The sequence below is a fragment of the Leucoraja erinacea genome, chromosome 11, assembly GCF_028641065.1.
Source record: "Leucoraja erinacea ecotype New England chromosome 11, Leri_hhj_1, whole genome shotgun sequence".
NCBI classification, from domain to species: Eukaryota; Metazoa; Chordata; class Chondrichthyes; order Rajiformes; family Rajidae; genus Leucoraja; species Leucoraja erinaceus.
Window position 1 is genome coordinate 2,105,094 of NC_073387.1, and position 12,069 is coordinate 2,117,162.

General features: G+C 49.0%; 1 pseudogene; it reads left to right on the forward strand.

Moving 5' to 3' along the window:
* The first annotated feature begins 7,751 nt into the window (after nt 1-7,751).
* LOC129701884 (protein FAM110C-like) lies at nt 7,752-10,730 on the forward strand (annotated as a pseudogene).
* Nucleotides 10,731-12,069: the final 1,339 nt, after the last annotated feature.

The window sequence follows — 12,069 nt, forward strand, 5'->3', positions numbered from 1 at the left end:
TGTCTAATAACATAAAAATCAATTACTCTGCCTTTTTGTTCAACAGTGCCTGTTGATTGGCCTGTCATGGGATCTCAGAGGGATTGTCTTTGCCGTGAACACATAAACCAGCTACGCCATGCTGTTTGACTGGCTGTATCGTTGCTACAATGTCACAGTGCCAGGTCTGTACAAAGTGGGCCATTGAATAAATCCCCTCATGTTGTGGGGAAAGAGGAAATTGCATTAGCTCCACTCTACAGATCAGCGCAGACCTTGCCCTCAGACACCAGCAACCATCTTTGCTTCTGCAATCACTCATTACCTCCAGGGCCTGTCACCACCTTGTCTATGAACCAGTGCCTTGTACGAGTACAGTATCATGGAACAAGAGCAGTAGACACAGGAGAGCAGCTGTAGTCTGGCAGGGCAAAATTAAACAAGGAATAATGTGTCCATTTTGCTTTTACTTAAAATGTGTATACATTATTTATCAAAACCCTAACCGTGAATGTTGCAAAAAATTACCTATTCCAATCACATCTTTGTTTTTTCATGGTACAGGTGCACAACCTTTTATCCGCAAGCCTTGGGACCAGACACTTTTCGTAATTCGGAATTTTTCGGCTTTCGGAATGGAAGATTTTTAGCGTAGATTTTAACGGCTGGCTCAGTGGTAGAGTGCTCGGCTCATATCCGCAAGGTCGCGAGTTTGCACCTCGATCCCGGCAGCTACTCGATCGCGAGTTTGAGTCTTCAATGTAGTTTTTTCTTGCAGAATAGGAGAGAATAGAGAGGGTTGAGCTGGGATCATTCTCTGCGAGATGATCTTAGTGTGGGAGACAAGTGTAGGAGAGGTGTACTGACTGTATGGGCAGAACTTTGGAAGTGATTGCCCACCATTCTCAAAATCCGCTGTGTCTCCCTGTCCCTGGGATAGCAGGGGGCGATTAAACAGCACAATACCCCCCTCCCCCTCCAACTCCAGAGGAATCCGCTCCCCGATGGGCTGCTACGGCGACAAGTGGCAGTTCGCCCATAACCTGAGCTGCGCCACCCCAAGAACAAGACGTACCTTGCACACCATCAGCTTCTGCCCCTAGGCAAGGGCGGTACAGTTCCCAGTCTCAGCTCCTGTCCAGGGGGGTGGCCGGAGACATCAGGACCAACAGGAACCCGCTCCCCGATGGGCCGCTACAGCGACAAGTGGCAGTTCGCCCACAGCCCGAGCTGCGCCCCCTCATCCGGAACCCGGGTTCCTCTGGAGTTGGAGCGGGGCTGGGCTAGAGTTGCTGCTGGCTGTGAGTCTCTGGGTTCTCCGTGCTTGCAGTCGGTGTCTCGTTGGTCCTGACGTCTCCGGTCACCCCCCTGGACAGGAGCTGAGACTGGGAACTGTGCCGCCCTTGCCCCCTCCCTCTGCAACTGCAAACAACCCCACTGTCCTGCTCACCTGCAAGGGCGGTACAGTTCCCAGTCTCAGCTCCTGTACAAGGGGGTGGCCAGAGACGTCACAGCCCGAGCTGCGCCCCCTCATCCGCAACCCCAAGAACAAGATGTACCTGGCACACCATCAGCTTCTGACTCCACGGGGAGCGTGTTCCTCTGGAGTTGGAACGGGGCTGGGCTGCTGCTGGCTGTGGGTCTCTGGGATCTCCGTGCTTGCAGTGAGCCTGCGGGTCGGTGTCCCGTTGGTCCTGACATCTCCGGTGACTGGCACTGACCTGCTGGCATCGCCGACGTGAAGACAGTGCAAAGCCCCCACGCCGGTGCAATGGGCGGGGAGCTGGAGAGGGGAGGGATGGGGGTCACACACATGGCTGGGAAGCAGAGGGGTGTAGGTGGGGTGAAACTGAAGGGAGCGACAATCTGCTGCTCCCTGCCTGCTGAGTTAAAAAGTTACCACGCAAGACTCACGATACACTGTGTATCGTGTCTACCGTGGGAACTTTTTAACTCAACGGGCAGGCAGCAGCAGATTGTCAGTTCCCCCTTTCTTCGAGGACCGACCGGAGTTTCCACTGTCACCTCTGCGGGCCGCCCTCGGTGAACCTTTCTTCAAGGACCGAAAAAATGTCCGCTATTCGGAGCTTTTCGTTATTTGGAATTTCGGATAAAAGGTTGTGCACCTGTAGGTTAGAGATGGCGGACGTGAAACTGTAGAAAAAAAGGTCACAAGCTGTTTTCTTCTGTTTACCTGTTGTATTTTTGAAGTGACGAGAAGGCCATATTCTCTCAAACAGAAATATGAACATTTCAGACAGAGCCGCAAAACCATAGCTGCTTCATTTCTGAAATGGTGCGGCATCAAACCCTGACTTCTGGACTTGGCATGAATGGTCGAGCAGATGAGTTGTGCCCAAATGTTCTGCCCAACATTAATGCCTCGGTCAATATCATCACAAGTGTTTACCTGCTCCTTTTCCCAATTCTGCACATCAGAACCTGTTACAACAGAATGGCTGTTGCATTTCCAGCATTGTAACAGTTTACTGCTGACACTAAAGTAAGTGATATCATAGACGGTGAAGGGATTATCAAGAATTATAGAGGGATCTTCATCAGTGAGGTAAGTGGGCCAAGGAATGGCAAATGGAGTTTAATTGAGTTTGGGTAGTCAAACCAAATTATGACTTTCGCGGTGAGGAGTCGAGCTCCAGGAATGTTGGAGAACGGAGAGACCCAGGAGTTCAAGTTCATGGTTCCCTAAAAGTGGTGCCACAAGTAGACAGAGTGGGGAAGAAGGTTAACACTAACCTTCATCAGTAAGGAAGTTGAAGTTGGGCGTTACGTTGCAGTTGCACAAGATGTTGGTGAGGTCGCACTTGGAGAAGAGTGGTCAGGTTTAGACACCCTGTTATAGTAAAGATACCATTAGAGTCTAGGAGCGCTGCACTGGCAGCAGCCTCTACCTACAGCCTGTATGTCATTTCTATCTTTTATTATTTTTAGTTAGTTCAAAGTTTTGTGTTGGGGACCAACTTTAACTTTTCTATGTGGCATAAAATCATGTAGGGTATAGAGGGGAAACCGTTTCCCAGTTCTCTTCCTGGATTGGGGAATTAAGAATAGAGAGAGTGCGTCCTCGCCCCCCACCTGCGGCTACCAGCTTAGAAGATGGTATCTTTCCTGAAGCAAACTGCCAAAGGACCATGGTTGAAGCACATATTTTAAAAGCAGTTTGGAGTACCGGGAGCGGGCGTGCATGGCTCGGGTCGCCGTTTGTGAGATATAGGGAGTAACTAAGGTCGTTGCTACGAGTTGGGCCAAAGGAGCTGTTTCTGTGCTTTTGACTCCAATGCGGGCGTCGCTGAAAGAACATCGTGGATCCTGGGACACCTTGCAGAGGGCAAACATAGAGCAGTCTCCACCCGACGCGGCCTGCGGCCTTATATAAGCCGCCGACTCCGGTAGGATGGGAATGGACTCAGTTCATGTCATGGAACTGAGGACGTCCCGAGAGCCAAGACGTCGGAATTGTATCATTCGGCATTTGGACCCTGGATCGGTCCGCCCGAGCGGCCATTTCTGCAGGGCACGGGGAGGCCCTGACCACGAGGAACAGTGGAGGAAGAGACTGACTTTGGTGCCTTCCCACACAGTGGGGAACTTTGATTCTGCTGTGTGGGGATGTTTTATGTCAAACCCTATAGTGTGTTGTGTCCTGTTTATTTTTATTGTATGGCTGTATGGGAATTAATTTCACTGTGCCATCAGGCACATGTGACAATTAAATCTATCTTGAATCTTGAATCTTGAATCTGAAAGTAGTACAGAGAAGATTTACGAGGATGATGCTAAGACTCGAGGGACTGACCTGTAGCGATAGGTTGGATAAGTTAGTATTTTATAGGAGACCAAGGGGTAATCTTATAATGATGCATAAAATCATGTACGGTATAGACAGGGTGAATGCACACAGTTTTCTTTTCCAGGATTGGGGAATTAAGAACTAGAGAGCATAGGTTTAAGATGAGAACCTGAGGTGCAACTTAGAAGATGGTATCTATATGAAGCAGACTGCTAAAGGAGATGGTTGAAGCAATATTTTAAAAGATGTTTGGATAGGTACAGTGCATGACTCAGAAAGGTTTAGTGAGATATAGGGAGTAACTGGGAGTAAGGTCGGCATGTACGAGTTGGGCCAAAGGGGCTGTTTCTGTGCTTTTGACTCCATGACCATGTCAACTGTAAAGAACTTGGATTATTTTGACCCCCTTTATTTATTCAAACATAGAGTGTGGTCTTTGCTATTGAACCCAGCCTTTATTGGTAATCCCTAATTGTCCCTTGTACTTGAATGGTTTTTTAGTTCATGTCATGGAACAGTTAAGATTGTCAGGTTGAGGGCCCAGACGAGACAGATTTAGGATGACAGATATTCTTCCCCAAAGGACATTACTAAACCAGACAAATATTTACGACCATCTACCAGTTTCATGGTGAATATTACCAGTGCTGGCTTTTTATTTAATTACATTCTGCGGCATACATGATGTGACTCAAGTAGATTTGTCAATGAACAGTCCAGGCCTCGGTATGCTTGTACAATCATTTCACCACTGTGGCACTGGATTCTGAGAAACATTTGGAAAATGTTTTTTCTTATTAATCTTTAATAGTTTCACCAAGTTCTGTAGGTGGGGTCTTTATCAACATGTTTTCCTGAAAAAGAATAGCTAAAGATACGAAACTGATTCTAGAGTGGTGTAGTGTTAGTACAGCTGTCTCACAGCTCAGAGACCAGGACGTGCTCATTGTTGGGTCAAGTGGCCTCTGCACATTGTTCTCAATATACAGTATATGGGCGGCAGGTGAATAAGGTGATAGGCAATAGCAATAGGAATATGAGTCAAAATAGGACTTGTGTAAGTGGGTGCCTGATGGTTGGTATGGCTCATTGGCCAAAAGGACATGTTCAACGCTGTGTGTATCCATCACTCTAAATGCATGGGTGAATATAAGGTAGGCTTGTCTTGGCTTGACCCAGTAGATGCCAATACTGAGTTTAATTAAACACTTCAGCAATAAAATTAAAATAAACTGCGATATGGTTGGGCATAAGGTTGTCTTCAGTCAATGCATTGAGTGTAAGAGTCAGGAAGTCATATTGCAACTATATAAAACTTTGGTTAGGCCGCATTTGGCATATTGTGTGCAGTTTTGGTTGTCCCATTACAGGAAGGGTGTGGAGGCTTTGGAGAGGGTGCAGAAGAGATTTACCAGAGTGCTGCCAGAATCCGAGGATATTAGCTATAAGGAGAAGTTGGAAACACTAAGATTGTTTTCTTTGAACATCAGAGGTTGAGGGGAGAGCTGACAGAAGTATTTAAAATTATAAGAGATAGAGATCTGATAGACAATCAGAACTTGTTTCCCCCAAAGTGGAAATGTCAAAGCCTAGAGGGCACGACTTTATGGTCAAAGGGGAAAGGTTTAAAGGGGATGTGTGGGGCAAGTTTTTACTCAGTTGAGTGGGTTCCTGGAAGGTGCTGCCAGGGGAGGTGGTGGAGGCAGATGTAAAGTGGCATTTAAGAAGCTTTTAGCCAGGCACATGGATATGCAGGGAATAGAGGGATATAGATCAAGTACCAGCAGAGGATCTTGGGATCATGTTTGACACAGCCATTGTGCTTGAACAGGCCTGTTCCTGGGCTATTAACATAGAAACATAGAAAATAGGTGCAGGAGTAGGCCATTCGGCCCTTCGTGCCTGCACAGCCATTCAATATGATTGTGGCTGATCATCCAACTCAGTATCCTGTACCTGCCTTCGCTCCATACCCCCTGATACCTTTAGCCACAAGGGCCACATCTAACTCCCTCTTAAATATAGCCAATGAACTGGCCTCAACTACCTTCTGTGGCAGAGAGTTCCAGAGATTCACCACTCTCTGTGTGAAAATTCTGTTCTATATGTAGATTTGTCGACTATTTATTTCTCTTTTTTAATTAACACGTATTTTCAATCTACCCCAATGGGCTGTGAAATCACAGTAGATTATTCGCCAATGAACTGCTGCAATGTAATCGTTTTATTACTGTGATATTAACATTGCAGAGCACATTTGAAATACATATGAATTATAAATAGTTAGTCATGGTCAACCAGTACATATGGCCCAACTCACTTATACTGACCAAGATGCCCCATCTAAGCTAGTACAATCTAATATAATATTGTTGTTGTACTTATCTCAACTACTTCCACCTGAGGTAGACACAAAATGCTGGAGTAACTCAGCGGGACAGGCAGCATCTCTGGCGAGAAGGAATGGGTGACGATTTGGGTCAAGACCCTTCTTCAGACTCGTCCCGAAACATCACCCATTCCTTCTCACCAGAGATGCTGGCTGTCCCGCTGAGTTACTCCAGCATTTTGTGTCTATCTTCGGTTTAAACCAGCATCTGCAGTTCCTCCCTACACACTTCATCCTGAGGATACTTTAACCTCTCTAACCTCTCACCTTAAGCCTATGTCCTCTAGTTCTTGAATCCTCTACCCTGGGTAAAAGTGTTTGTGATTTCACCCTATCTAGTCCATTCATGATTTTGTTCACCAACATAATGTCAACCTTCAGCCTCCTGTACTCCAAGGAATAAAAAGCTAGTCAGTCCAACTCCTCCCAATAACTCAGGCCCTTCATCCTGGCAACATCCTCATAAATCATCGATGTATTCTTTGCAACTTAATAACATGTTTCTGCAGCAGGGTAACCAAAACTGAACACAAAACTCCAAATGAGGTCTCATCAGCCACTTGTTACAACTGTAAAATATCATCCAAACTTCCGTACTCAATTCTCTGACTGATGAAAGGTAACGTGCCTTCACCAGCCTATCTAGCTGCAATGCCACTTTCAGGGGATTATGTGTCAGTATGCTGAGAGCCATCTGCTCTGCAGTGCTTTCCAGGACACTGCCATTTACCTCATAAGACTTCCCAAATGCATCTGAATTAAAGGTAGACAAACATGCTGTAGAAACTCAGCGTGTGAGGCAGCATTTATGGAGCGAAGGAATACAGTAGGTGATGTTTCGGGTCGAGACTCTTCTTCAGTCTGAAGAAGGGTCTCGACCCGAAACATCACCTATTTCTTCGCTCACTTGGTCTAGTAACATATAAAAATATATAATAACATAACATAAAATTCACAATTCATCATATAGCTTGCCAAACAATCAAATATGCTGGCATGATGCCACATCATTATTCAGGTGCTCCTGGTAAGTGTCACATAATGGTGAGGAGCATGGTAAGTACAATTTAAAAAAATCACCCAGTGTTACTATTGTTGAGCCATGCTGACTAGCGTGACTGGAATGAGTTCTTCGTTCACTGTCACTCAGCACTCAGCATGCTGGCATGATGCTGCAAAATTATTCAGGTGCTCCTGAATGTATATTGCCATGTACCACTCCTTTTACTAATGCAAGGGCACCCGTTGGCCTTAACCTACATGCCCCGTTTGGTCTCCCAAAGTGTGACTTTATCTTTAATGGCAGTCCTCAGCTCGTTAACGCTGTCCAAGGCCTGTGTCATTCCGCAGCTAGTACACTGATGTAGGTAGCCCGACTTCTGCCTGTTCTTGCAGTGCCCCGTTTGGTCTCCCAAAGTGTGAAGGGATTAGCAGACAGTTAATGGTTCCTCTCACAGACTTTGACAACACTCTTGGCAGATCAGCATATATTGCCATTTAACCATAAATCACATTGTCCAGTTGCATTTTCCGTGAATGTAACTGTGCAAACCTAGTCACCACTTTGTCCAAGTCATGGGCAAAGTCATAGTGAGTGAGATCGCACCCAATGTGAGCCTCTCTCTGCCGCTCAGGCTGGAAGGGGACAGGCAGGGTGGGCAGAGTGCCGTGGTGAGACTGTCTGCCAACAAGGCCAAGTACATGAAGAGCCAGACGGCGAGGGGGTGCAAAGTGGACCCCAATGGTTTGGGCAGCTCTGCCTCCGAGGAAGGCAGCAGCAGCAGCAGCGGCAGTGGGGCCAGCAGCAACAGGAAGACTTACCTGGCCTCCAGCAGCCCCCAGCAGAGCGGACAGCTGGGGCTCCCTCCTGACATTGTGCATCGCTCCAGCTCCAAGAAGCAGCTCAGGCCCGACTCGCTGGTCATGTATCGGCAGAAGTGCGAGTTGGTGTGGGGAGCGGCGGCCACCAGCAGCGCCCGCAGTTTCAAGGGCGGTGGCAGCCTGGTCCCTTGGCTGCTGCCCGGCTCTAGCGGCCAGGGTGACAAGCAACAGGGGACAGCAACGGGAGCAGCAACATAGGAAGGGGGAGAATTAGCAGAGGGTACAGCACCCCAGGGTGCAAAGTAACCACACCAGCAGCACTCCAGGGAGAAACAGCAGCCTCGCCAACAACACCCCAGGATTCACAAGGAACTACACCAGCACCACCCAAGGGTGTACAAGTAGCCACTCCAGCAGCATCCCAGTAAGCACCAGTCACCACGCCAGCAGCATCCCAGGGTGCACAAGTAACCATGCCAGCAGCGCCACGAGAGGCAGCATCAGGTCGCCCCAGGAGCCGCTCAAGCGGCAGGTTGGTGAAGGCGGATTATGGCGCTCGCACTCTGACCTCAGCTGCCGCTTCTCCCGAGCCTGCTCGGGTTTGGACAATTGCTTCAACCACTGCGGACTCGAGCCCGAATTTTGCCGCTGATGCCACCTTCAAAAGCCTCGCCCTCAAGTTTCGTAGCGTGAAAGGCCTGCCCCACTTGGGCGACATTTTCTACGACAGCCTGAAAGGAGGTTGTCGCGTCGTGGTCGGGTCGTGACGTGGCTTAATGCGTAGTGACGCATGTAGTGACGCCCGGTGTCTCCCTGTCGCCGCTGGATTTTGGAATGTTAAAAATCCAGGGGCAACATCTGGGTGTCTCATCATGTCGTGCTCCCTGTCACACGCTGACCATGATGCTGTCCTGCGGGTGACGGCCAGTTAGGGTTAGGGTCACGGTTGGGGTTCGGGACCACAGATGGGCTGTAAAATATTCTTCCTTCAATGCATGGATTTTAAACATTAATATATTAAAATTAAGACGATAAAATCAATTGTGCAAATGAAAAGATGTCTGAGTCCAGTTTTATTTACAGATGTATTGGTCCGCTTCCAGATCCGATCACCATCTCTAACTTTTTACAGGGATGGATTCAGTGAGTGTAAACTGAACTCCCCTCTCCTCTCCACCCCCCTCTTCCCTCCACCTGCCCCTATCCCTCCTTCTCCACTCTCCCCCCATCCTTCTCCACTCTCGTCTTCTTCCCTTCCCCCCGCTCCACTCTTCTCCCCCTTCTCCACTCCCCCCCTTCCCTCACATCCCCTTTCCCCCCTCTCCCTCCCTTCTCCGATCTCTCCAACCCCCCACCCCCCCCCCCCCCCACTTTCCCCGACGCCCCCCATTTGTGGAGCCAGCCTGTGACAGCTAGATCCCACTAATAGTACTGCACAAAGGCCACATCATCTGTTTTAGTAACATTGACTATGGGATAAATGCAAACTTTGGGAACAACACCCCCCTCCACCCCCCTCCCCTTGCTTCAAAATGGGTGGTGGGTATTTAGACCAAGTGGCCGGAGCAGGTGGGTGGCACTGCTACATTGACAACATTGCCTGTACCCAGTTGAAAAGCCCGCTGCCTCTGGGGGTTTGGAGAGACCATTGGAAGAGAGATCTGCCTCTGGGACAACTCGTGGTCAACAGTTTAGTTCCCATGAGGAGCAGGCAGAACATTGGGGGTTCAAGTCCAACCCCTGGGGCCCCTGTGTCACATTTAGTTCAGAGGTACAGTGTCCTTGGGCCCACCGAGTCCACACCGACCAGCGATCCCCCGCACACTATCCCACACACGGGACAATTTATACAAACCTGTGCACCTTTGGAGTGCAGGAGGAAACCCTAATCCCAACCTTAACTTTAGGTTGATAGGCTTGGTGTAAGTATAAATTGTCGGTCACTGGCTGGGTCCACAAATGGGGGGCGTCGGGAAGAGTGTGTGGGGGGGGGGGGGGGGGGGGGGGTGGGAGAATAGGAGGAGAGGGGATGCGAGGGGAGGGGGGGACAGAGGAGAAGAGTGGAGCAGGGAGAAGTGAGGAAGAGGGAGGAAGGGAAGAAGGGGGTGAGAAAGGAGGGGAGTAGGGTAGAGGGGTGGAGAAGGCGGGATGGTGGAGGGGAGAGGAGAGTTCAGTCTACACTCACTGAATCCATCCCTGTGAAAGATTAGAGATGGTGATTGGATCCGGAAGCGGACTAATACATCTGTAAATAAAACTGAACGACTCAGACATCTTTTCATTTGCACAATTGATTTTATTGTATTAATTTTAATATATTAATTTTTAAAATCCATGCATTGAAGGACAAATATTTTACACCCCATCTGTGGTCCCTAACCTTTACCCTAGCCGTAACCCTAACTCTGACCCTAACCGGGCATCACCCGCAGGGCAGCATACGTCAGTGTGTATGTCGTACAACTTGATGGTTTTACGGGGGTAAGTCACTGACGCTCGTAGTTGCGGAAAAAAGTTGCAAAGTGGGACAGGCCCTTGAGCTGCCCAGATTCGGAGAGCGAACCGTCCCGGCACAGCAGCAGCGATAGCGGCAATGAGCCGTTCTGGGGGAAGTACAAGCCCCCGCCCTCGTCCCTCTCGGTCATCGAGTGCAATGCCAGGGTGATCCAGTGGCTGTACAGCTGCAAGAGGGCCAAGGAGCCCAAAGGGAAGGCTCCCTCTGTCCTGGTGTAGAATAAACAAATATTTTTTTAACTCTAGGAAATATTGGGGGTGGGACCGTATTTGGCATTGGGCATCGGAGGTGATAAGCACCAAGCTTATCTGCACCAAGGAGATCTTCCAACTCCATCTTCTGCCTACCTTCCTCAGCAGCAACATCATCAATAGATTGCTGCATTACTGCAGACTTTGTATTTTGTATTGTATTCAAATTTATTGTCTTTGTCTCAATTTGAGACAACGAAATGAATTTCCCTTACAGGCAGTATCATAAAAAAATAAATAAATAAATAATAAAACATATTAAAAATAAAATTGAAATTGAATTTAAAAAAAAAGCACAAACACAGAAAGTCCACGACACAACATAACATAAATGGCACCCAGGTGAGGACGGCACCATAGTCCAGCCAGCCTCCCCTCCGTGTTCATCCGTGGTCGGGGCCTTCCGAGCACCCGCAGTCGCCGCGCCGGGTGGCCCGATGTTCAGGCCCTCATGCCGGGCCGGTGGAACGCCGACGCCGAACCCCGACGGTGAGCATCCTCCTCCTCAGCGGCCCGGACCTTCTGATCAGCCGCCTCCCGCTGCCGGAGTCTGCAGCTCCTGAGTCCACAGGCCGAGCCGGGCAGAGTCGCAGGACCCCGCGCTGTCCATCAGCGCTGCCCGCGTTGGGAGCTCCGCAAACCGCAGCTCCAGGATGTCGGTGCAGCAGGTACAGCACTCCGGGCTCCAGACGGCGACCCCCGGTAAGGCATCGCCAGCCCCGCGATGTTCCAGCGCTGTCCCGCCGCTGCTGGAGCTCCGGTCGATCCCGGCAGGAAAGGCCGCGCCCAATCCAGGTAGGTAGGCCACTGTGGGGGAGGGGGGGGGGGGGGACGCGACTCGAATAATAGTCGCGTCCTCACCAGGAAGCGGCTGAACGATGGTATCCCCGCACCGTGCTCTCTTCCCCCACATAAAAACACAAAAAAAAACACAAAAAAACACACTTTTACATAACTAAATAAACAAAAAAACAAAAAGATACCGGGCTGTAGGTGGAGGCTGCTGACACCAGCGCCACCGGAAGTACAATACCATTGTACAGACAGCTCCATGATGACTCTGAAAACATGCAGATTTTTATAATATTCAAATTATATTCAAAATATGATGCAAAAAGAAAGTCGCAATCTATGGAATTCATATTGTCAGTATTGTTATCAAGGAAAATAAAGCAATTCCAATTGTTTGATATTATTCATATGGAAGAGAAACTAGTAGCTCCAAAACCTACCTTAATTTTGCAATCTCAATAAAGATTATCCCCCGTCCCTCTCCCCCCTCCCTCTTCTCCTCCCTCCCCTCCAT